Source organism: Puntigrus tetrazona, chromosome 16 (assembly GCF_018831695.1).
Source record: "Puntigrus tetrazona isolate hp1 chromosome 16, ASM1883169v1, whole genome shotgun sequence".
Taxonomy (NCBI): domain Eukaryota; kingdom Metazoa; phylum Chordata; class Actinopteri; order Cypriniformes; family Cyprinidae; genus Puntigrus; species Puntigrus tetrazona.
This window is the reverse complement of record NC_056714.1, coordinates 11,052,153-11,080,132: the sequence shown is the minus strand read 5'-3', so window position 1 is coordinate 11,080,132 and position 27,980 is coordinate 11,052,153. Positions and strand designations below refer to the sequence as shown.

At 35.8% G+C, this 27,980-nt stretch overlaps 2 pseudogenes; one reads left to right on the top strand and one right to left on the bottom strand.

The window, feature by feature from the left end:
• The window catches only part of LOC122360817, a 92,216-nt pseudogene extending 79,654 nt beyond the window's left edge, over window positions 1-12,562 (bottom strand).
• A 6,973-nt stretch (window positions 12,563-19,535) lies between these two features.
• Window positions 19,536-27,980, top strand: part of LOC122360816 — an 81,491-nt pseudogene continuing 73,046 nt past the window's right edge.

Here is a 27,980-nt window from a genome sequence, read left to right as displayed (position 1 = left end):
ACTTGAATTGCTAAAAATGAAACATGCCTTCAAACTTATATACATGTTCTATAATAACTATTAGACACATTAGTTAAAGCTACAGTCAATTACTAGCAGAGATGCTTTCCTCTATTGCTCTTTATTTCCATAATAACCCAACAGAATAAACTCTCCGAAATGTTTTGCGGTATAGTACTGGAAGCTGTGTTGGTGACCATTAATCTTTTTTTCTCAAAATATAAATAACTGATGAAAAATATTTTTGAAAACAACTTTCAATTATCTTTCAGAACCTTTAGAAACTCTTCAAAAATAAAAAAAAATAATAACAGTAATGACTTTTTATTAAAACAATTTGAATATATGCTTTAAAATAAATTCCCAAACTAATTCAATCTTAATAACTAATATGTACGGTTTTGAATTTATCATTTATTAGTGTATAGAATCGCTCCATGAAGGCTGGAAGTAGAAAACTGAGATTTAATTAATTATTTAATTTAATAGGATGCAATATTATAACAGAATTAGCAAGGTTTTGAGAACTTATGTTCAGTCTATCTCCTATCCTGAAAGATCTATCTTCCCGTCTGTATTGACAGAGATAGAGATTCAGAATTCTAGGTAAATGAGCTCCTAAAACGTAATGCCAGATTCTAGAAGATAAATTCTTCAAACGGTGGTACCAAAGAGGATGTGATGCTGGTCCTTCAAGAAGAATCACTCTCCAACTTATCTGTCCATAAAGTCTATAAAAAATTAGTCTTCATGTATCTCAAAATAATTTTAGTATCCTATTCTTATTAAGTGAGCGTACATTTTCTTTTTTTAATTATCCAAGCAAAAGTCTCTGGAGACCCCAGCTAGATTGCAATTGACTAAATGGTTACTGATGGTTTCTCACCTAATCCTTTACCTTTGTTCTTGACTATTTTGCAGTTAATGCGTCTACTCCACTTGTTTTTCATACTCAGCCATCATTTCATGCCTTAATCTTGTCTGCTAACTCTATTATCACATTAGCATTGCAACCATTCTATCGTGAACTCAAATAGTTTTCAACTTTAGTTTGAGTTAAATCTCTTTTTGGCTCATATTATTATTATTATTATTGTTGTTGTTGATATTTATTCATGCAAAGAGAAGAACTCAGAACCATCTAATAATTACATCAATAAAATAAATCGCCCCAGTATCCTCTTAGTTTCTAAATCTGACCAGTTCTAAGTACTAAACAGTTTGAGAAGAACAACAGCAGCAACAACAAAACACTTCATTTAGGAGGTAGTCGTGCAAATAAATCAGCATCAGAACACAGTCATACTATATACTTTTAAAAAGCAGCGTATCTGACTGTTCAGAGATTATCACGAGGGACTGTACTCTCAGGCTTACATCTTCCAGGCTTCTTTTCTTCATGCATGTTATCATTGAGATCTTATGTGCAGAGTTTCAGTCCTGCAACTCCCACACAACCAAAACAAGTGTATATATATCATGGTAAATAAAAATTTATTAAGAAGTTTTGATTTTAGACTTCTCTTCCAAGTGAGATAATTAAATCGCCGAGACTGTACTCTTAATCATTCTTGGGTCCAACCGACCATCACAGCAGCGTTTGTATCCTCATTTTTCTCATGACAGTAAAGCTGAAATGCTTTATAGTCCTTATGCAAGAATAAAAGAAAGACAACTGAACAAAGACGTAAATGGGCAAGAGCGGGCTGGGCCCCTCGCCAAAGCAGTGAGAGACAGTAAAAGTTGCTAGCAGTGGGATTGTAAATAAATACTGTAAAAATAAAAATGAGCCAATAAACCGGGAACCATTTTTTGTGGGCTTATTACAGATGAACAAAAAAAAAAGAAAACGCTTGTTTCTGATGATTTGGAAGTAATGTTCATTCCAGGGGGCATTTATTCTGTTCTGATGCAATATAGATTCATTTCTCTTCATACAAATAAATAAATAAATAATACACATTGAGTCACACTCTTAAAATTGGAGTGGCCTTGACTACTATGTACTTATATTTTAAAAAATTAAGGTTTTAGGACAGGTTTGCTGGTATGGGTAGGTTTACAGTGTGTTAAACTGATATATCGAGTCTAATTATAAATGTAATTATAGAAATTAATTTCAGACCTAATTACATATAGGTATAATAGTAAGTGTAATTATGATAACACAAAAACATGTATGTACATAATAAATGCATTGTGCCAAACTATTAATTTAAATGTAAGTACATGGTAGAAAGACCAACTAATATAAGGGTAGGATTGACATTTGGTATCAAAACCAAATACAAATCAATAATCAGGAAACCTATGAATAGAAAGCATTATAAGAAATCTGTATCCTAGCACAAACAGACAGACACACATATAGATAGATAGATGAATAGATAGATAGATAGATGAATGAATTTTTAACATTGAAAATATTCCCAAACAAAGCCACAGTACAGCCAGTACAGGTACAAAAACATTTTGGAAATATTTTTGGTTGACTTCAAAGTCGATCATAAAGATAGTGGAATTTTCTAATTAATAACTTAAATTAAATTCCAGTATCAAACAATCCTTGCTTCCAAAAATAATGCGTAATATCAAAAAAGTCTGTATCTCTTTCCAGGTACATAACATGTGAGACATGCGGTAAGAAACAAAAGATAATCACGTCAATTGTAGGAGACTAGTATTGAATTATCAAGCAAAACAGTTTCTAATAACGGTGATGAACCAAGCTATTCTAGTCCTATGCTATTTACAAGCTGATTTATGAACAAAAGCGTCACCAAACATTATCAGAAAGGTGCCTGCATATATAAAAATCGAAACTAAATAAAGTCCTAATTTTATAACAAGAATTCAAGTCATGAACATCATTTTGATGCTCGTGGAATATTAATATGCAGCAAATTAAAAAGAGTTGTTGAGTCAAAGTGACAGTTAACACCGATTTAATAATTTAATAAAAAGTGTGAACATTATCCTTAGAATCTAAGAAAACATTTTAGTCAGTACTCGCACCGATAAATATTGAATTGAACAAATGTTGGATGTTCGATTTATATTCTCTGATACAACAATGATCCGATATCAAATAAAGCACCTCTATATGTTCCTCCTATTATATCATCAATTAGGTCTCCAATTTGATTCATCAAATGTGTTCATTTACAAGTTTAAGTGCTTTAGATTTGACATATGAGCCCAGGAGACAGATAAATAACCAAGCATTCAGCCCGATTCAATCTCCCTGACACCTACTGTCCCTGTGCACATTCTCATCACCACAACTCTTCAGCTGTAAAAGGTGGCGGGTGAGAGCTCAACTTAGCACCGAATTTTTCATACATTTTGTCCAGCAGTGAGTGAGCTTGCTTTGAATTCAAATTCCAGATCCACAGCACCTACCTATTAGATATTTTCACTTATTGGACCCAGAATCAGTATTTTCAGAACTAGGAAGTCATACATGTAAAATCCACAGTTAAAAACATTGACTGGCTGTTGCTGACTGTTTCATATATATAAAGCATGATATAGCCATAATTATATGCTAAGTAACTGACAGATCTCACGGCATGCATACATCCCAGCATTTTCATATGTGAAAACCGCATCACTTTTTGTTGGCTTGATCTGTTTTTGCAGTGCTGTTGTGTTAGTATAATGGCAGCATGATGGCCATTAACAGAAATCTTATATAAACCTATTCTTTTTTTCAAAAGATTTTTTCTTTTAGAATTAAATAAAATAAATGTATGAGTAGCATATATGAAACACTACTGACACAGCACACTAAATTGAATTCAATGAATTTTCTATTCTACTGACATTCCACTTTTTTTGTTCACAATATATAAATAATGCACATATTCATATTAATGTCGCTCATCAACAAATCTGCCAAGACCAGGAAACATTACAAGTATTCATATTTCACGGTGGTAAATCAAAAGAAATGCCAAAAGAAGAAACAGAAGACAAAAATAGAAAATAGCCAAATTATGGAAAAACTGTTTAAAACTCAAACAAGCTGAAGTCAAAAAGATTAAGACCACCGTTTTAAAAATTAAAATCTGCACAAAATATAGCCTTCATGTCATTGTTCACGGCAAATAACGTTGTCTTTCCATCAGGAAATATTGTGGTGTTACTGCCTGAACAATGACATAGACTATGGGTGTGCAGATTTTAACTTTAAGGCTACAGATCTTAAACTTTTAAGCCTGTTTGAATATAAATGCAGATTTTTAAATAATATTTTATATTTTTGTCTCTTAGTCCCTAAGGCGGTCTTTTAATATGTTTTTGTCCATCCATTGTTTGTCAAACAAAATTAAAGCTATTAAATGATGTCATTTTTTTACATTTAAGATTCACAGAAATTATCATAGTTTTTTTGCTGTTTTGCACTAATTATTTACTTTATTTCTTCATTTTACTTATTTACTAATGCATTATAAAGGTATTCATATATGTAGGTTTGTATTTGTTTTTTTAATATATTTTTAACCTACAGATAAAATACATAATAATACTTGAAAATCTGTCATGTGTTTTAAAGTAATATAACTTTAATAGCAATTAAGTCCAAGATCATTTAGTGTTACAAATTTATCCCTGGACTTTTATTTTAAGAAGTCTATTCCTCTAAAATGTGCTGCTGCTTTGGCCAAAGCTTTAAAATAAATGACCAACATAGAAACATGTCTGAAACAGGTAACAGACTCTAAAAGTCAAGTGCAGAGCCATCCGGATGACAATAGGGGAAAAAGAGTGAAGATTTTATGAGTCCAATGTGAGGTCTAAATGCCACATGAAGCAAGGGACTAACAAGCCTAGGCAAGCAGAGGCATACCTAACAATTGACACTGTATCGCTAATAGGAAGTGATTATTTAGCGTAGAATGACAATTCAGATGTTTCTCAACCATATTCCCAAGCAAAACAACTGGAAATAAATAAATAAGGCCCTGAATGCACGAGCCATAAGCCTAACAACGCGCAACACACAAGACAAATAAAAGATAACCTTAGTGAAGAAGAGCATCCAGATGAACAGAAGAGCGTCTGATCCTCTGGCAAATGCTGACAGTTCATGTCAGCACCCAAGAGTAGCGTCGCGACTCATGTTAGAGTGATTTCCAGAGCAAATACAACGTAATCAGAATCACATTTCAACTCTTTTTAGTTTGGATGCCAACACCTTTGGAGATCATTATGATCATGAAGTGCCACTTAATAAATAAGACAAAATTCCAAAACTATACCTAAAAATCAGCGTTCTGCTTACAAGAACGCTTGGGGACTCTCCTTATGCACTTCATACATTTTCCAGAGAATTGTGTGTGGTGCTTTTTAACACACAACACAATACCTTATACTCAATAGTAAAAACATGAACAAACAAAAAGAATTGCCACTAAATTAAACTAAAACAGGAGCAATGAATATTTCCCCCTTTGCTTAAGACATGATAACCCTACCAAGTAGGCAATGCCTAGAAGCTCTTGTAAGATGCTTTGTACCTTCAGTGTTTCTTTTGAGTTGTTTATCATCAAATGTGCGTTAAGTAAATTGGAAGAGAAATAATAAATTGAGCAATAACATATTCTAAATACAGAACTGCCTATGGATCTGCTCTGCACTGTTGCTGATCAAACAGACAGTACCACCAAACCTGATAAACAAGGTTCGTACCTTGTTTTGAAAGTCGGTGTACTAGGCAGCATTTTTAAGTGCGGCGGGTGCTCGAATCATTCCAGTTTAATTAAATGCTGAGATCATATGAGCTGCGTGGCATGCTAAGCGTCTGAAATGGTGCTCTAAAATTGTTTCATTGCTTCACTGGTTCTCTATCCTCCTGGTGTTTTCTACCATCTGTGCTCTGGGTAGTCACCAGAAGAGGAGTCTGATACCTTCTCAGATATCAACTATAGGCCCTAAATGGACCATTGTTGTTAAGTCTACAGTTACAGACAGATTGCCAGACCCTCTGAAGGATGAGGGAGGAAATGTTTACACTTCATCCCAATCTAACTTACTTTATTCATCAATTGAACCAATAAAGCAATGCAAGTCAACCATTCATTCGTACTGTGAAGGAGCATAATGGGATCCCCCAGTAACACATGATAGATTTCACAGCTTGTTAGACGGCCAGCAGGCTCATGAATGTGAATTGAACTGTATTATAATCAGATAGAAACTAGGTTTAGAGATCTTTTACGTTTACGAAATAGACAGGATTGTATTATTGACAGCTGTAATTGTGTGGCGGCTTTGAGCTATCTGCAAATGAATTAATGAATAAATGTATTGCGTGCGCTAGGTTTCTATGCCATTACTAAGGTTTTTTTGGGGGTGGTTAATTAATGCATTGCTAGGAAGTGCTGTTGGTTGTTAGGTGCTTTTACAGGCTCAGCTCTAAAGTTAACCCTCCACATTTCTATGTACATTGTTCACATTTATAACCGGGTGACTATGCACCTAAATGCTTCATATTTTGTACATATCCCCTATAAATGTATGTGTGTGCAATTAAAATAATGGCCTTAAAGGCATAGCCTCCCAGATAACTGTTGCATTACATATCAGAATATGCTTTTTACAATCATTAATTGTAAATCTGCAGTAAAACAGTTACATTGCTTTAGATACAGTGATTCTTACATCTGCTTAATCAATCAATGAGCATTAAAAGATTTCACAGAAGAGCAAGTCTTTATTATTCATTGCTCTCTGAAATAATACTTCATGCTTTCTATATATATTATTAATTAAAAGCCATCGAACTCATGGTACTATATCTTCATGAGATCACAAAGGACTGTGCGCCCACACAGATCCCAGGAAAGCGATTCTGAAGGTTTGCATTTAAAAGCAGTTAGGTCATCAATATTTCACCGTGGCTATAGCTGATTTTTTAAACAGAGATCTTCCTATTACAGCCAGGCTTGTATAGCAAGAGCCTCCTGCTGAATTATGCAGCGGATCAGAGCTAGCTTTCGGAGATACATACGAACCCCACGTCACACACTTTTGCTGGCGCACAGGCAGGGGATTCAGTTCCTTATTATCCACAAGTACACCAGCGTCAGGATGTAAGGTCTCATTATGGCCTTCTCTAAAAATCCAATACTTGCTTTCCATCAGCGCAGAACAAGGACCCAGCACATTTTACATCGATCAGTGATCGTTTCTAAAGGTTCCTTATAAGACAACTGCACAACTGTAAACAATCAAGGCAATTTGTATTTTTAGGGAACTTGTTGCTGCATGCAAACTGCCGATCCCAAAATGCATTGGGGCTGATACTTAAAACTTTAGATTGTAATTGGGATATCTGGTCTGGAATCTAAACCTGAATCACGGGAAAATGGCTGAGCGTGCCAGTTTTCTTCATTTTCACCATTAGATGCCAGAAGAGTGATTTTCCAGGCTACCGTGGAAGAATGCGGCAATCGTCTCTTCCTGTAGACAGTAATGAGATCTCAGCCATGTCACAATTAGAGAATGCAGTATGAACATTTCAAATCATAGTCAGAAGTATATGGGCGTCCCATTCTAATTAGCAGGTTTGGCTCTCAAAGCTAATTCAAAGTCAAAGTCTAGAAGATTCGCTCATTGTAGTGGTGTTAAGCGGATAATGCTGTATGAAACTGCTCAAATGGTCTAAATTCCCAACAGTTATGCCAGCGCATAAACATTTTGCAGTGCCGTGAGTCGACAGCTCTTCCAAATGTTATATTCCACAGTATGCGAGCATATATATCCGCTTTAATTAATTTGCAATTTCGTGTAAAATATCTGAGAAAAAATTGATACTTCAAAATTGTTGATAGATAGGAATTTACCAACATAGGAACAGCAACGGCTAAAACAAACAAACAAAACCAAACTGTATTGTAACAAAACAAAACTGTTGCATATCATCACCTGAATGGCGGCGTGAAGGACAACATTGTATATTGTACAATGTAGCCTATTATTTAGTGAATATCATATTGCATCGCTGCACACAGTACTTCTACATTTACACCTGTATTGCCAGGCGTCTTAAGCATTGTACAATTTCCAGCAAGAACAGTCACAATAGCAAGTGGAGATTCTATTTTGGTCGATTCAGGGAATTTTCATACAGAGTTTTACCGCCATCTAGTGTTCCGCTAAAACATTTGGAAAAATAAATACATAAAATAAATTATATATTTGGAGATCTAAAAAAATCAAAAAATTTTTGCTTGCATTTGGCTATTATTTGTGTTATTTATAAAGAAAGTTGAGATGAGTTATGATCACTTTACTAAGACTGCTATTTTAAATAACATCAACATAAAAAAACTAAAGCAGGCGCATTTTTCAAAACCTCATTAAGTAGCATTTTTAACACAAGCGCTTATCAAGTAGGTTAATCATGAAGTTAAATCCCAGAAGTAGATGCATGGATACAGATATAGCAATCTCCCCAGATAGCACTAGAAGCCCTATGAAATTGTGCATTAGGCCTATGCGTTGTTTCTAAGACTTTCACAAACGCTTTAAGAAAACAGCATCCAAAAGAAAAGAAAGACGAATAGGCTTTACGTGATTTATCCCGAGGATGTTTTATTATTGAGATCACAGCCTGTGTGTATATTGGTGATAAATGGCAGAGAGTGTTAACTGAAATCAAGCAGACCTGCACTTGCTCCTTAAAGTTGTCCACTGGAGCAGAGGCTGATGAGATCCTCTGGACCTGATGTTTGACTTCACTGACCGTAACTCAAAGCCATGATCTTCCACTGACCTTTTAAAGTTTATAGGTCTTAAAGCTAAACGCAAATTTTCCGCTTTCTTGTCGGCGTCTGAAGATTTTAGTGTTGCCCTGCTGAACGCGCCTCCCAGACAACGCTGCTTTCTCCGCTTTATAAATTGTTGGCAGTTGCTATGGAGATGTCGACGTCAGGGTAACGTTTTAGGGTAAAATGAAGTGCCCCGGTTCCAGCAAGACCAGTAAACAATGGTCTCGAACCCGCAGATACAGCACATATAAACGCCTTTTACTATTTGAATTAAATTATAAAATGCATGGACAGTGTTTATAGTCCGTGATACATTTCCGTAACGTCGACGACGTTATGTTTAGGAATGTAGGATCGTCTAAAGGCATCAGATTTATATCAGCAAACGCAGGTCATCGGATTAAGAGTTCAAATAATTCCTGTGCTGCAAATGTAGCATTAGGTACTAAAAGTAGTGCGTTTGCCGTGATTGCGAAGAGTCTGTCTCGAGCTCTAGCTCGAGTTTACGCACTGAGCGCTATTCTAATTCCACTGCGAAGTTGTAATACCTGAAAGGGGTGTCACAAAGAGGGCGCAATTGCTTCGTTTTCTTATATATACGATACATTTGTAACATGTCAGTGAACAGATGGGTGAATATTGGAAATGCAGTATATAGCAAAGATGTAATTCCTTCAATTTGCAACCAGAGGCTGTTCAAATAATTCAGCATAAACTAAGACTAATTTGTTTAAAGGACAAGAACAAATGGAAAATGAGTGTTTATCAAATCAAAAAGTAGAATCTATATACAATACATTTTGATAATTAAAATAGTGTATTTCACTTTTTGCAAAGGATAAGAGCAAAATAAACCAAAAACTACTTATTCACCTTTTTACATTTACTTATTCATTCATTAAATATTTTTAATGCATTATTTATTAAAATCTACAGTAATTTATTGCGTTTTATATAGGCCTAGTGGTGAATTTAGAATTTATTTGTACTTTTCACAGCTGAAATAACAAAAATGTATATGTCTGTAATTTGTTCAGACTCATTTGTAATAAAATATATGCTTGAGGCTAACCCGTTCATAGGACCCTCACGACTGCAGGAAAGCTTACCTATATGACCTTTTTTGTACCGATAGAAGTTTTTATTAATTTTTTTTTAAATAAAGAGTTCACTCATGTGGCTATTCTGATGTGAAAGTATTTGCAGCCTATTTTATAAAATCAAATATATTAAATAAATGAGTTTAGATGTATTTATTTATTTATTTGTTGCAAATGAAAAAAACAAAAACAAAAAAACATCATAAATGTACTTCTAGACGTTTCGTAATTTCCCGGGCTACAGCAATGTGGTATTGCTGAGGTGACCTGTGGGGGTGTGTAGGAATTAGTAAGGGGATTCCTGGGGGCCCCTTCTTGAAAGACCTCCCTCTCCCTCCCTTGCATCCTTCTCCTCTCCACCAGCTGGAAACTCAGGAGCGCCACGATCGGTACCCACCACATTGCGCGGCGAAATTGCAGAAACGTCTGAAGCGCATTTGTGATGTTTTTTGTTTTTGTTTTCATTTTGCAAATAAATAAATAAATAAATACATCTAAACCTCATTTATTAAGCTGATTTTATAAAATGAGCTGCTACTTTACGTAGAATAGCCGCATGAAATGAACCTTTATTTAAAAAGGTAATAAAAAATCCCATTTGTATAAAGGAATAGATATAAACTCTGCGATAGAGAATCTATAACGAGCCTCAACATATGTTTTGTACAAATGAGTCTGCCACAGTACATTTATCTCTGACTGTTATTTCGGTGTGCTGCTCAAATAAATTTCTAAAATTCACCACCGGGCTATAAAATCAACAGAGTCACCAGACACAATAAATAATGCATTAAAAAAATATTTAATGAATAGTAAATGTAAAGGTGAAGGCAGCTTTGTTTATTTTGCTTATCACTAAAAGTGAAATACATCATTTGATGTCAAATATGTATAGACTACCTGACGAGATAAACACCCATTTCCATTTGTTCTTGTCGCAAAATTGGTCTTGTTTATGCTGAGTGAAACTCGAAGACGGCCTCTGGTGCAAAATTGAAGTGGTACATTTTATTTTCAGTATTCGCCCGTCTTGTTCTGACATCTTTTTAATCAGTATCGTATATAAGTGAAACAGTGCGCTTTCCTGCTGCCGGTATTTTTAATCTTTCACTTTGATGAAGCGTCATGCTCGTGAGTTAAACTCGGACGGTCTTCGCAACGGAAGCTGCTGACACTAATGCCATTTACGCGCAGGAAGTATTTGAACTCTTAATCCGTGATATAAATCTGATGCCTTTAACGATCTCACATTCTAAACTTGCTGTTTGTCGTCGACGTTCTGAAATATCACGGATATAAACACAGAATCGCTACTTGTTCTGAAAAATAGCAGGCGTTTATGTGTTGCGTTGCATTACGAACTTGCTGTTGCTGACATCGACTGTATCTCCAGCAACTTGCCAGCTGGCTGGTATAACGTATTCTGGAGAGCGATTACAACACAGGCGAATCCTTCACAGGCTGCCGACTGGCGTGAAAGAAAGTGCGTTCTAACTGAACCTATAGGCATAGCAGTGAAAGATCGTAACACCGGTCGGTATGAGAATAATGTCGGTCGAAGATCTCATCGGCCACTGCCAACTCCAGTGAACAACTTTTAAAGGAGCGCGAATCGTTTCGTGCACTTCTCTGCCATTTATCCTCCAAAATAACACGCACGAGCTGTGATCTCAATAATGAAACGTCACTCGGGACTCAAATACGTAACCTATTCGTCTTTCTTTCTTTTTGGATGTTGTTTTAAACGTTTGTGAAATCTTAGAAGCTAACGCGTAAACTGTGCACGCTGACTGCAGTGCTGTCTGAAATTGCTATGTCTGTATCGTCATCTGCTACTGAGATTTAACTTCATGATGTACAACGATAAGCACTTGTGTTAAAATGCTACTTAATAATTTTGAAAAATGCGTCTTAGCGATTTTTATGTTGATGTTATTTAAAATGGCAGTCTTAACAAGTGATCGTAACTCGCTCTTGGCTTTACATAAGCCAGCGATCGATAACAAAGTCGGAAATGCGGCTGCCCGCATTTTTTAATTCCAAATATATAATTTGCTGTATTTATTTTTCCAAATGACCTGGGACGATAAGCTACGTATGCTTCGAATATTTAAGTAGGAGTAATGACTTTGTTCTGTTGGGGAAGCCAGCATGAAATAATGCTTAAAAGACAATACGAGATAACCAATAACAAATAGCGCGATATTCGCTAAATAATAAAATACATTGTACAATATAATATTTCCTTCGCGCCGTCATTCAGGTGATGACTAATGCGGCGGTTTGTTTTGTTACAACCTGATTTGATTTTGTTTATTTGTTTGGTCGTTATATTCACGGTGCGTTCGATTCATCAACGAACATCATTTTTGTCGAATATTTCTGCCGAAGTGGATATATGGCTAAGCATGCTGTGAATATGTTTATTTGGAAAGAGCTGTCGCCTCGCGACGCAATTTGCAAATGTTTATGCGTTGTAACACTCTTCGGAAGTATGTCTCGACTGGCGCGATTTCATACGGTATTGGCAACACCCTGCTAATGAACGCCGAAGACGACGACTGGCGAGCAAACTATTGGTAAATGGGGCGTCCGTACTTCTGACCGATTTGTGCCGTTCATACTGCGTGCTGAGCCAATGATGTAGCTGAATCTCGTACTGTCTACGGGGAAGAGGCGATGCATCTTCTTCGCGACAACCTGAGAATCATTTCTTCTGGCCGTGGTGTGAAAAGCGAAGAAAACCAGAACAACGCGGCTCAGCTATTTCGGTATTCGAAGGTTTGGAAATCTGTGAACCAGCATATCCCCAATTGGCGAGAAAACTAGTATATCGGCCCCGGCGTGTACACGAGACACAGCAGATTTCGCGAAAAATACCGATTGCCTTTGATGTTTACGGTGTACCCGGTGGCCTGAGAACTTGCCCAGAAAGCGATGAATTTGATCACTGTTCTGCGCTTAATAACGTTAGACTGCAGAAAACTGTTAATGAACCTACGGCAATTATTGCTGTGAATAACTGGTACTAGTGCTGCCTGTCGTAGTAAGAAAATAACGTGTCGCTCGACAGACTACGAATCCGCTGCATGAAGACTCTTGTTATACAAGCCGCTGTAATGAGAAGATCTGTTTAGGTCATAACCACGGTAATCGCTGACGGCTTTAACTGCTTTTAAATGCAAACCTTGGAAATAGTTTTCTAGAGATCGTAATGAAAGCATCTTTAATCCTTTGTGACCTCGTAAAGCTATGATACCATAGCAAGTTAAACAACTTTTAGTAATTAATATAGAAAGCGGCGATAACTCGAAGCAATGAGTAATAAAGGGCTTTAGCTAACTACTCGAAAATGCACAGTGCTCATTGATGAAGATAACCAAACTTTCACTATCTAAAGCAATGTAATGTCTCGTTTACTACATTTACAATTAATCGGTGTAAAAAGAAGGCTCTGATGTAATACGTAATGATTATAGCTCTGGGAGAGCCTTGCCTTTAAATCATTATTTAATTGCACTGCGGACTGTATACAAATATAACATTTGAAATGCGCGATCACTACGATTATAAATATGAACAATGTGCCATATATGAAAAATAATGAGTCTTTTTCAGAGCTGAGCCTGCTAGCAATCTGGCAACCAACGGCACTTCTAACTGTATGCATTAATTAACCACCCCCAAACACCCAATGTGGCATAAGCCCTGGCGTCTTGACAATACATTTATTCGTGAATTCATTGCGAATAGTTGGCGCCTCGCGAAATACAACTGTCAATAATACAAATCCTGTCTATTTAGGTAATGGCAGGTGAATTTCTATCTGCAGCTACGGTTCATTCACATTCATGAGCCTGCTGTTCGATTCAACAGGCGTGAGCGGTCATGCTGAGGATCCCCTCGCTTCTGCATGCGCAATGAATGGCGACGCCGTTGTCTGACGTGAATAAGGTAGACAGGAGGAAGTGTAAGCATTTCTTCATCCTTCGAGGCACAGCACTCTGTCTGTGTAACCAACAACAATGGTCCATTGCACCTGTTGATATCTGAAGATATCGAACATCTTCTGGTGACTACCCCGGCTGGTGAAGTAGTACCGGAAGATGAAGAAGACGAGCGCAATGAAGCTATTTGAAACGCCGACGAGCGTTTAACGTGCCCGCGCGGCTTCTATGATCTCATGCGGCATTTGAGCCAAGCTGGAAATGTTCGACGCGACGCGCCAAATGCTGCTAATACCGACTTTCAAACTGAGGCAAACCGGGCTTGCTAACTGCGGTTGCACTGTCAATAAGATATATCTGCAGTCTGTTTCAGATCCAACAAACAATTCTATTTAGAGCTGTGTTGCTCAATTATTATTTTCTCTTTTTACGAACACGTGATACTTAACTCGAAAAACACTGAAAACAAAAGCATATTGCAAACGATAATACTACTTAATGAGGTTATCAGCATTTTTCATAAAGGAAAATATTCATTGTTCTGTTTAATTTAATTTAGTGGCAATTTTTGTTTCGACCATATTTACTATTAGTAGCAATGTGTTTTAAGCATCAATAATTCTCTGGAAAGCGTGATCTCTTGGTAATCTTCGAGTGATTACAGGTATCAGACCGACTTGTCTTGTGCGGCGCTACGCTAATACGTTCAGGTGACCCATCAGCAAAAATTGAAATGATTCTGATGTAGTTGCTATTTACTCTGAATCTGCCTCTGTGTTGACATGAACTGTCATATTTGTCGGGAGGAATGTTTCTGTTAAATCTGGAAAATCTTCTTCACACTAGGTATCTTTATTGTGTCTTGTCGACTAGTTGCTGGCGGTAATACATTCAGGCCTTATCTATTTCCGGTGTTTGCAGGCGCGGCGAGAGCTTGCGATCTGTCATTCCCACGCTGGCTGGCTCACTCCCCGTGGCAGCTTGCAGGCTCAGTAGTATGTATGCTCTGCTTTGCCCAGTGATGATCCCTGTTTGCTGTAACTGACTTTACATTAGCTATAAATCTTCACCTTTCCCTATTGTCATCGACAGCTTTCTATGACACAAGTCTGTTACCTGTTTCGAACATATTTCTATGTTGTCATTGTACAAGCTTTAATGAAAACATCTTGTATTTAGGAACAGTCCTTGTGGCTGAAAGTCAGATCATTACAAACAACAAATGATCTTGAAACAATTGCTATTAAAGCCATATTGCTTAGAGCACACATGACAGAACCCTCAAATTATTATGTATTTATCTGTGAGTTAAAAACTATATAAAAAACAAAATACCTGTTTGCTATATGAATACCTTTATATGCATTAATAAATAAAGCAAATGAAAGAAATAAATACTTTGGCACAAAAAGAAAAAAAACGATGATAATTCGTATTTCTTAAATGTAAAATGACATCATTAATAGCTTTATTTTGTTTGGACAAATGTCAGATGAACTAAATTATATTAAGACTAAACAAGTAAAATATTATTTAAAAAATACGTTATCTAAACGAGCTTAAAGAAGTTTAAGACCGTAGCCTTGCAAAAGTTAAAATCTGCTGCAAATTTGTGCTCTTTCATGTCATTCTTTGAGCATTACAGCATGTCATTATTCCCTGATGAAAAATTTAGCAGTTACTAGCAATGACATGAAAGCTATTTTGTGCGAATTTTAAAACATGGTGTAATCTTTGTTCAACTTATTTGAGATTTAAATACCATTTCCATAATTTGGCTATTTTATTTTTGTCTTCTGTTTCTTTTGGCATTTCTTTTGATTTGCACCGTGAAATATAGTGCGCTAATCTTTCATGATCTTAGTTTTGTTGATGAAGCATATTATTAGCTGTGAATATGTGTGATATTTCATATATTTTTTTGTGAACAAAAAAGTGAATGGGCCAGTAGAATAAAATGCATTGAATTCAATTTAGTGTGCCAGCTCAGTAGTGTTTCATATATGCTAATTATACATTTATTTTATTTAATTTAAAAGAAAAATCTTTGAAAAAGAAATAGGCTTATATAAGATTTCTGTTACTGGCCATCATGCTGCCATTATACTAACACAACAGCACTGCAAAAACAGATCGTGGAATAAAAAGTGATGTGTTTTCACATATGAAAATGCTGGCGTATGCATGCCACATCTGCCAGTTAATTAGCATATAATTATGATTATATCATGCTTATATATATATGAAATAATAAGCAACAGCTGTCAATGCTTAATCTGTGGATTTCATATGTATGACTTCTAGCCCCTGAAATACCGATTCTGTCCAATAAGTGAAACATCTAATAGGTGGTGTCAGACTTGAATTGAATTCAAAGCAAGCTCACCACTGCCGGACAAAATGCATGAAAAATTCAGTGCTAAGCTGAGCTCTCACCTGCCACCTTTACAGCTGAAGAGTTGTGGTGGATGAGAACAGCACAGGGACAGTAGGTGCTAGGGGAGATTAAATGGGCTGAATGCTGGTTATTTATCTCTCTCCTGGCCTCATATGTCACCCGAAGCACTTAAACTTGTATATGAACACATTTATGAATCAAATTGAGACCTAATTGATGATATATTAGAGAATATATGAGGTGCTTTATTTGATATCGGATTATTGTTGTATCAGAGAATATAACCGAATATCCAACATTTGTTCAACTACTATTTATCGGGTGCGATACTGACTAAAATGTTTTCTTCTTAGATTCTGTTGACAATGTTCACACTTTTATTAAATTATTAAATCGGTATTAATCTGTCACTTTTGACTCAACAAACTCTTAATTTGCTGCATATTAATATCTTACGAGCATCAAAATGATGTTCATGACTTGAATTTTGTTATAAAATTAGGACTTTGCTTATTGTGATTTATATATGCAGGCACCTTTCTGATAATGTTTGGTGACGTTTTTTGTTCATAATCAGCTTGTAAATAGCATAGACTAGAATAGCTTGGTTCATCAACAAGAAATTGCTATTGATAATTCAATACTAGTCTCCACACTGACGTGATTATCTTTTTGTTTCTTACCTATGTCTCTCATGTTATGTACCTGAAATAGACACAGACTTTTTATTATTATTTATTATTTTTTGGAAGCAAGGATTAACGATAAAGGAATTTAATTTAAGTTATTAATTAGGAAATTTCACTATCTTTATGACTGACTTTAAATAACCAAAATATTTCCAAAATGTTTCTGTACTGTACTGGCTGTACTGTGGCTTTGTTTGGGAATATTTTCAATGTTAAAAACTATCTATCTATCTATCTATCTATCTATCTATATGTGTGTCTGTCTGTTTGTGCTAGGATACAGGATTATACACGTTTCTTATTCATAGGTTTCTGATTATTGACGTGTATTTGGTTTGATACCAATGTTTGGTCCTACCTTATATTAGTTGGCCTTTCTACCATGTAATTACATTTAAATTAATAATTTGGTACAATGCATTTATTATGTACATACATGTTTTTACATTGTACTTACACTTACATTATACCTATATGTAATTAGGTCTGAAATTAATTTCTATAATTACATTTATAATTAGACTCGATTATATCAGTTTAACACACTCTAAACCTACCCATACCAGCAAACCTGTCCCAAACCCAATTTTTAAATATAAGTACATAGTAGTCAAGGCCACTCAATTTAAAGTGTGACCCAATGTATTATTTATTTATTTATTTGTATAAATGAAATCTATATTGCATCAGAACAGAATAAATGCCCTGGAATGAACATTGCTTCAATCATCAGAAACAAACGTTTTTTTTTTTTTGTTCATCTGTATCCGGCCCACAAAATGGTTCTTGGTTTATTGGCTCATTTTTGTTTTTTACAGTGTTACTCTAGCACCCCAGCCAAGCAACTTTTACTGTCTCTCACTGCTTTGACGAGGGGCCCAGCCTGCTCTGCCCATTTACGCTTTTTGTTCAGTTGTCTTTCTTTATTCTGTACAAGGACCATAAAGCATTTCAGCTTTTACTGTCATGAGAAAAGTAGGGATACAACGCTGCTGTGATGGTCAGTTGACAGATGATTAGAGTGCAGTCTCGACGACCATTTTCTCACTTGGAGAAAGTCTAATCAAAACTTTTACTCGATTTTATTCTACACTTGGATATACACTTATTTTGGTTATGTGGGTTGGGACTGAAACTCTGCACATAAGATCTCATGGATGACATGCATGAAAAGAAGCCTGGAAGATGTAAGCCTGAAGTGCAGTCATCGATAATCTCGAACAGTCAGATCGCTGCTTTTAAAGTATGTATGACTGTGTTCTGATGCTGATTTGTTTGCACGACTACCTCCTAAATGAAGTGTTTTGTTGTTGCTGTTGTTCTTCAAACTGTTTAGTACTTAGAACTGGTCAGATTTAGAAACGAAGAGGATACTCGGGCGATTTATTTTATTGATGTAATTATTAGATGGTTCTTGAGTTCTTCTCTTTGTATGAATAAATATGAACAACAATAATAATAATAATAATATGAGCCAAAAAAGAGATTTAACTCAAACTAAAAGCTGAAAACTATTTGAGCCCACGAATGGTTGCAATGCTAATGTGATAATAGAGTTAGCAGACAAGTTAAGGCATGAAATGAGCGCAGTATGAAAAACAAGTGGAGTAGACGCATTAACTGCAAAATAATTAAGAACAAAGGTAAAGGATTAGGTGAGAAACCATCAGTAACCATTTAGTCAATTGCAATCTAGCTGGGGTCTCCAGAGACTTTGCTTGGATAATTAAAAAAGAAAATGCCGCTCACTTAATAAGAATAGGATACTAAATTATTTTGAGATACATGAAGACTAATTTTTATAGACTTTATGGACAGATAAGTTGAAAGTGATTCTTCTTGAAGGACCAGCATCACATCCTCTTGTACCACCGTTTGAAGAATTTATCTTCTAGAATCTGGCATTACGCTTTAGGAGCTCATTACCTCAGAGTTTCTGAATCTCTATCTCTGTCAATACAGACGAGATAGATCTTTCAGGATAGGAGATACACTGAACATAAGTTCTCAAAACCTTGCTAATTCTGTTATAATATTGCATCCTATTAAATTAAATAATTAATTAAATCTCAGTTTTTCACTTCCAGCCTTCATGGACGATTCTATACACTAATAAATGATAAATGTACAAGTCCAAAACCGATATTAGTTATTAAGATTGAATTAGTTTGGAATTTATTTTAAAGCATATATTCAAATTGTTTTACAAAAGTCATTACTGTTATTATTATTTTTTTATTTTTGAAGAGTTCTCTAAAGGTTCTGAAAGATAATTGAAAGTTGTTTTCAAAAATATTTTTCATCAGTTATTTATATTTTTGAGAAAAAAAGATTCACGGTCACCAACACAGCTTCCAGTACTATATTGCAAAACATTTCGGGGTTTATTCTGTTGGGTTATTATGGAAATAAAGAGCAATAGAGGAAAACATCTCTGCCAGTAATTGACTGTAGCTTTAACTAATGGTCTAATAGTTATTATAGAACATGTATAAATGTTTTATTAAACAAAGTTTGAAGGCGTTTCATTTTTAGCAATTCAAGTAGTTAAAAACACTCCTGCGGTACTAGAGCGACCTGCTAAACCTATCCATTTTGACATTAATAGACTCATGCGTCAATGCATGTCGGTGCAAAATAATCAAATGTCCATGCTAAAGTGGGTGTATTTCATAACACAGCAAAAGCTGAAGGAAGAGCGTGAGGCCAAGAGAGCACAGCTGGACAGCAGACATGACTATGTTCTTAGCATTGTGTCCTCATGTGTGGGCCTGGAGAAAGCTGAAGTGGAAGATGCGATACTGGAGGGCACGCAGGTTAACAATATTCCACACACACACTTCTAACATTCTTAATTTGGTTTTGGAAAGCACTGCGGAATTGTTCATGCTTTTATTCAACAATATTATCACTGATGTTTCAGATTGAACGAATAGAACAGTTCTTTTCTGCCAACGGCCTTCACCACCTCATTTTATACTACCAGGAAACAGAGCCTGTGGACGCAAGTTAGTAAAACCTGTCAATCTTTTTTGTGAAAATAGTAATCATTAGTAATGCTGTAATTATCTGAACGTTTTGCTAATATTCCTGATGCCGATTCTCGTTCAATTCTCGTCACTGTCAAACAATACGTGCAATGAGATCCATTTGTCTTTGTGTTTTTTGTAGCCGTGTCCTCCTCAGTGATTCGCAGTAAGAAAGCCAAGGTCTTTGTGACGGAAGGCACGGATGTGGCCCTCAATGGAATTTGTGTATTTTTCACCCGGGCAAACACCTCCAAGCCTATCACATCAGAGAATATCCACAGGGTAAACAGAATCAAGAGAATGTGTGAAAAGGTTTTTCCAGGAGATTCTCTCCGTTAACCATGTCAATATAAGGATTGTGTCTATTTTTTTCCTGTAAAGTATTCCTTGGCCTGGTCATATTTTTTGATACATTTGATAATGTATTGGTTTCCTACAATTAATTTTTAAAGCTTTTCAGCAGACCAAGTTAAAATAATGCAGTTTGGATATTTATGGGGCCAAAAAGTGTGTGAGTTTGATAGTTTGTGATTATATTTTTATAACAATGCTGCAGACTGTGTCAAAAAAACGAAAACAACCTTTTTCAGTTTTAGTCTGTATCTCCCAATACTAGGCCAGATTGTTAGAGCGCTATTCCATGAAAGCACCAATGGGAGAGGAGAATTATTCAAGGAGATTACCTGACAATACACACATTAAAGAACACAGCTAGATTATTTGCATAATGACCAGTGAAATCTACCAAGAGTAGCACAAATTACTGCCTGCTTTAAGACATCCTTTTTAATGGCGTTAATAATTATGTATTTTAATGTTCTCCTGACATAAATTTTCTCCTATAAATGCATATTCATTAGGATCATGAGCAAAAATAGTTGTGCTCAAGTTCGCCATAAATCCTGACATTACTGTTTTAACTCAACAAACTGTGAGTAAACCTGCTCCGCTATGTCTTAGTACAGTTTTTCTTCTTCTTCTTCTTCTCTTTTCTTCTTCTTGTGCATGGTATCATCCTGTCCTCTGTTTGCTCTCTTATAGGATGTGAACTTTAACATGCTGGACACCACGGGTGTTGGTCTGCTGAAGAGCGTGGAGCAGCTGCTGTCAGAGATCTTCATCCCCACTCTGAGGAAGATGAACCACGGCTGGGAGAGCTAGCAAGCCCCAGGCTCAGGCTGTCAAGCAAGACTTTATTAGCTCTCTGGACAGCTTTGTCTCTGTGTTAGCTGGGGCACAGGAGAGCCTGCAGGAAAAGGTCTCACAAATACAAAAGGACAAAGAAAGAGGCACACTTCTACAGTAACATAAACACACTTAAGGATTCAGACACTGACACACTCCATGTAGTGCTATATTGATTTGTAGCCGCTCAAAAATGAATAGGATGGTAGATTTGGTCAGGCAGATGAAATATTGGAAATTCTAAGCTAGTTTTCTCTCTCTTCAATCTTTCAGCTTTCAAGATCCTTCTTTTCTGGATTTACGAGATATCCTATTTTACGATGTCCTATATTGTATTGGGAAGTGGGTTTTAGTTTGGGGGTGGGGTGGGGTTAGTTTAAAAGCACATTCTTTCAAATATTATTGTACCACGATATTTGCGTGTTTTTATTTGGAGTTATAGTTACTTAGCTTTGAATTTCTATGTCATAAGATTGTAATGCAGGTAAACTCAGGTAACCTGAAATTACCTCAAAATGCATCATTTAGGCTACTTTACAGCTTAAAAATAATATATATATATATATAGTGTATATAGTGTATACACTATATATATAGGTATAGTGTATTTATTTATCTACTTGCTTGCAATACACAGTAAAAACTATTACTCCATTTGTATTTAGCCTAAATCTGTAATTTAACATTCAGGATGCTAAAATATCTCTGACCCAAAGTAACATCTCTGAAAACTGTCTGATATTTCAGGTGAACCTCAAAGAATGTGAAACATTTGACTTGAAAACATTAAAAGGCCCTTCAGATTACACAGCTGTGGCCACAGCACAGAAGCTCTGGAGAAGATCAAGCCTGCATGAAAACATGGATCAAACAGATTGAACAGGTTTTAAATCTATTATATGAGTTGGTGTGCTTGTGAAATTGTCAATTTTTTTACTTCTTCGTGAGGTTGTTTATATGTTTTCAACCACACTGTCTTGTGCTCTGAAGGTCATTGCAGAGAGTGACCAGCTAAGAAAAGAGGCAGACGATCTGGGTCCCGTGCAGAGCTTGATCACTGGAAGAAACGCATGTCCTGCTTTCAACTACCTGCTGGACCAGCTGAAGAGCCCTGAGGTCAAAGCGGTGCTGGGGTTCTAATTATAGCCAAGTCCAAACTGATTAAGGTTAGTTGAAGGTTTATATTTATATATCATTATTCGATGTTTGGTGAAGGAGACTGGGGCATTTTATCTTACCATATAAACGTGAGGGCAATTTGTTTAAGAATTTAATTTATTTTTGGAAACAACAAGGAAAATATTGTTTCCTTTTTCATTTTCAGTTCATTTTCACATTTTCAGTTCAGTAACGTCCTTGATTGAGCTGTTTAACTAGGCCTAATTTTCAGCCCCCTAAATTATTTGTCTCCCCAGGTTTGGCGGAACTAGACATCAGAATCACTGATGCGCAAATGAGGCCAAAGACAATGTGAAGTACCTGTACACCCTTGAGAAGTTCTGTGACCCGCTGTACAACAGCAACCCCGTAAGGCGTATTCTGAATTATAAAAATAAAAGAAATATTCAGAAAATAAAAATAAAATCATACTTTTTTCATACTCATTTTTCAGAATAGTCTCAGCATTTTAGTGGACATGACAATATTAGTGTAGTTGGCCTTGGTGGGCTAGACTGCTTTTTTGCCATTGCAGTCAATTAGTGAATTGCAACTGCCAGTAGATACACACACATTTCTCTGAGCTTTTAAGATACGCTGATACTGCAAAATTATTTTAAAAGTTTTTAATGCTGGTGGTATGGCTATAAACTATATGGATGTTCTGATGCTCTCCAGACGCACAGAATCTCTGGCTTTATTCATAACCACTCTTTTAGCCTGATCTGGCCAGCTATGAAATAACCCTCTCTGTTGGCCCAGAGAAAACCCCGATCAAGCCCTGGAAGTGACAGTAAAAATGCGACTAATGTGGAAACATTAGCAGTCCAGACAGGTGGAGCTGCGGGAGGTGGAGGGTTTCAAAAGAAGGTTAGGTTAGGTTAATATATATATACTGGGCAATAAGTGAACAGTCACTTCTTGAATTTTATAACAGGAAAACTGGGCAAGCAAAAAGGTATTGATATATTGGGCAAAAATACGACTGGCTCAGAAAAATTAATATTCACTGGTTAGCAGCTATCGAAACTGGTGCATAAAAGAACTGCTGTAATATCACAGAAATAAATGTGCCATTCAGGGACATATATAATGCCCTAAATAACCTATAGCAGTGTGTCATAACTGGTTAGATAGAGTACTTTATGCAGAGTTTATTCCACTCTGTGATATTACTGTGTTCTTTGTTCATTTTTATGTAGGTGTCCATGGTAGAAGCTATTCCTGGTCTTATAAACGCACACGTATGATCCATAGCATCTCTCGTTACTACAACACCTCAGAGAAGATCACCTCCCTTTTTGTCAAGGTAAGAGTGAGGTGACATCCAAGATAACCAAATTTAATTTCACAAGCTTAATACTTTATACTGGAACATCATCTTTCTCCTTAGGTTACAAATCAAATGATCACTGCCTGTAAGGCCTATATCACAAAACAACGGCTCAGCAACCATATGGGATCAGCCACAGGAAGTGGTATCTGAGAAGCTTAAAGCTGCTATTCGCTTGAATCAGGTACAATGCGACATTTAGCTGGAGGATGTGCTTATATATACCGATCAAGGTCTAGATACCACAGCATTTCTTAAAAGGCTAAACATGTTACATTTTCCTTGGCCTTTAATACGACAAGTAAAAAGATTTAAGTGACAAATAGAGAAAAAAAAGTTCTACGAGCATGTCTGCTGAACACTGTCTTTGAACACAACACTTAACCTTCACCCACAGCTTCATTCTTATACATTTCTCTATCACATTTTGCAACGACACATATTTTAAGCTTCAAGGCTCTGGTGTTCATCACTGGTAGGCAAAGATAAACACAACAGGAACACATAACTAGACAACATAAATATTATATGCGCTAGCATGAATACTGACTTTAAATATGTAATAGCTCTAAATGGATAATTTAAACAATTCCACAGCTGAAATTTTTTCTACTAATTTAATGATTTATAATTTTGTAATGCAAGCTTCACATTTGTTTTATTTACTTGTCCGTTTGTTTGCATTTCTTTGTGTGTCTATTAAACACAACACTTAACCTTTATACCTTTTAGAGAAAAATCAATACAAGACAACAACAAATAGGTGGTGGAATAGTAGATCAATATTACATTTAAAATTTTGAGTATATATTTAAGAGAAAAGTGTTTACCAGATAAATAACTTGTAAACACAAATCTTTCCATTTAATATTTTAGGAATACCAGAAATATTTCCAAAAACCAAGCAGAAACTGGAGGAGAATCCTCGGAGCGCCAGTTTGACTTTAGCGAGATGTACATCTTTGGCAAGTTTGACACATTTCAACGGCGGCTGAACAAAATTCTAAACATGTTTAGCACCATTACCACCTACAATGCCCTGCAGGACTCCAAAATTGAGGGACTGGAAACCATGGCAACCAGATTTCAGGTATCATGCCCATGACGTAGTAATCAGGGTGGTCTATTTTTAGATTTGCGCAGAAGACAAAAGAACATTCCCAGAAGATAATAGCGTAATTACTGAAGTAAGGATAGGTTGCCTTCTTTAGCGGCCTATAGATGTTTCATTTGAATGAGGCATTTGTTAGTGAACTAAAACAATTGCACAACCTAAGATTTAATGAAAGGTTGTCAAACACTTCTGTGCAGTCTATGTGGTCATTGTAAGATATTCACAAGAAGCATATTATACACTCAGAGTATAATATACTAAAATCATTGCAATGTACTGTTAATAATGGTAATGTGTAAGTCTCATAGGGTGAATACTGGTAAAGTAGGCTGGCTTTAGATAATTCGCTACAAATGTTACATGTTATTCCGTAATATTTAATAGATATTCCACCCAAAATGAACTTTCTGTCATCATTTACTCATGCTGTTCCAAAGCATCTGCTGAGCACAAATGAAGATATTTTAAGAAGAATGGTGATGACCAAACACCATTAACTTCTAGTGTATTTTTGAATAGGATTTCAATGGCAACTGAAACTCTTCATTCTTCAAAATATATTTTGTTCACAGAAGGACTTTTTAATTTTGCCAAATTTTTTAGGATACTAAGGTAAGTAAATGATGACAAAATGTTCATATTTGGATGGACAGTCTTTTTTAATCCTGATGGACATTATTATTGTATTGTAAGAATATACAGAATGATAAAAAAAATTATATGAATATTGTTTTGCTTTACCTGTATACAACTGCGCTTTGCATAAAACGCTTTAATTCAGGTTTGATTTAATGTATAATTAGTTTTTTCTGACTGGAGTAAGTATTGTTAACATGGACTAAGCGGTATTTGTTCTTTCTGCTGCCTACCACGGACAGACTGCAGATATGCTGGGGAAATGGGAGGTAAATGTAAAGGAATAACCTGTTTTAACACAATGCATGTCTCATCACGACACATTAACCAGCATGGAAACTAAAGCCTCAATTCAGAAGTAAAATTGCCTTTACGCTGATCAGTATTGTGGTTTATTTAAAAATCATTAAGGCCTAGGTTTAAGTTGGCGGGTCAGTCCTGGATTTGCATTAAAGGGCAAATGTTACCTGTAGCTTTAACCTAGCAATATCGTACTGTGAGTCCATTAACATTCATTGCATCTCTTTATTCCAAGTTTATTTATTCACTCTCGTTTTTGTGTCCATGGAAACAAAGTTCAGACTCAGAGGACTCCATGCTCCAGGAGTATTGAATAATTGAACAAAAGCTGATAAAGATCTATCGCTAACTCCTGTTCTTTGTGAAAGTTGACAGTCTGTAGGAGTCGATGAATATTTTACAACAAACTGCTCCTGTGGGCATTTAAGGTGTTCTGGTACACACAGCCTCAGTGCTGGTGTAGCAAACTACTGAATATTTGTCTTTCCAACTGGGAATGCTTTTGGTACAAGATCTGTTCGTTGTTCCGTTAAAAGGCATTACAGGAATACCTCATTCAAAAATGACTATCCTAATGTATTACCTTCTCTTGTGTCATTCCAAGCCTGGATACTTAAAGCTGCAGTGCGTAACTTTTTTTGGTTAAAAATGATCAAAATCAATATTAAAGCGAGTACGTTATTAACCAGTGTTCAAAACTATCACCTTAAGCCCAATTCACAATGGTTAACATTAAAATTGACGGACTGCAGCTTTAAATAGTTCTAAGGAACACGTGGCTTCGGACGACGTATAGTGCACGAGCTGTATAGTCCACTTTATGGACTTTTTACTGTCCATACCGGAGTTCAGAAGCGACAGCTGGGTTTGTTATTTAAAAAAGCTGTATTCTTAAACATTTCTTTTATGATCCATATGCCAATTAACAAACAATCTTGAACTACATGTGGTTGAATAAATAAATAAGTGTGTGTTATTAGTGTTAAACTATTATGTGTTAGTGATTATATTGTGCTTTGTATATCCAGGCCATTGTGTTGACCATGAAGAAAAAACAGTACAGTTTTCTGGACCAAAGAAGGACAGACTTTGATCAGGACTATGATGAATTTTGTAAACAAACCAGTGAACTTCATGTAAGTACATTTTCAGTTTTGTATTTATCGCTATAAAATATCTTATTATACTTACTATAACTATTTCTTTCTAGAACCAACTGAGAAATTTCATGGACAACACCTTTGACAGAATTCAAAATACTGAGAGGGCTTTATATGTGCTCAAGAAATTTGAAAGGTATTTTCTTCACCTCTCTTTATTTTAAGGGTTGATTCTATCCATTAGCTATGACTTTTCTGCCTCAGTAAAAATCTAATTACTTCTTAGTAATAGTCAGTTAGGTAGTTGTTAAGTTTAGCACTGGGTACGATTAAGAATATGGCCATGTAGAATATATGCAAGTGAGGATTGGTGTCTATTTTTTTTTTTTTTATAATTAAAAAAATGTATACATGTATATTGGCTGTCTATTAGTACTTATAAAGCACATATTAAGAAAAGAAGAATAAAAAGAATTATGTTTCTTTTGCAGCATTTATTGTGAGCAAAATGCAGTAATAATGTGAAATTAATTTTAATTTTCAGTTTAATTTAAAAACGTTAATGCGGAGCTGAATTATCAGCAGTCATTATTCTGTTGTTCTTGGTCACATGATCTTTCACAGATTCTAATATGCTGATTTGGTGCTAAAGAAACATTTATTATTATAATAGTAGTGAATGGTTGTGCTGCATAATATTTTTGTAGAAATTATATATATTTTTAAGGTTCATTTGACTTGTTTCCTTAAATGTTTAAAAGAACAACATTTAGTTAAAATTCTTCTTTTTTACAACTGTAAACATATCACAAGGCTTGACATCCCAGACTTGGGCATCAGCGAGAAGTACCGGAAAATTCTGCAAAACTTTGGAAGGACATTGAGATGATCTCTCGAATTTACACCAAGCAAAAGACAGACCCCCATTGCTCCAGATCTCCTCTCCGATCTCAGGGAAGATCCTCTGGGCTCGGCAGCTGTACAGCTGCATCCAGGAGCCCATGGATCTCTTCCAGCAGATGCCTGGGCTACTCAGCACCCCAGATGCCAAACCCATCATTCGTAATTACAACCGGGTGGCCAAGGTGCTGCTAGAGTTTGAGGTGCTTTATCATCAGAGCTGGATGGCACAGGTCAGATGTCTTGTAGAGTCAAAATAAGAACTGTTTTAATGACTCATTTATTGTTCATTTATTTATATATTATACTTTTCC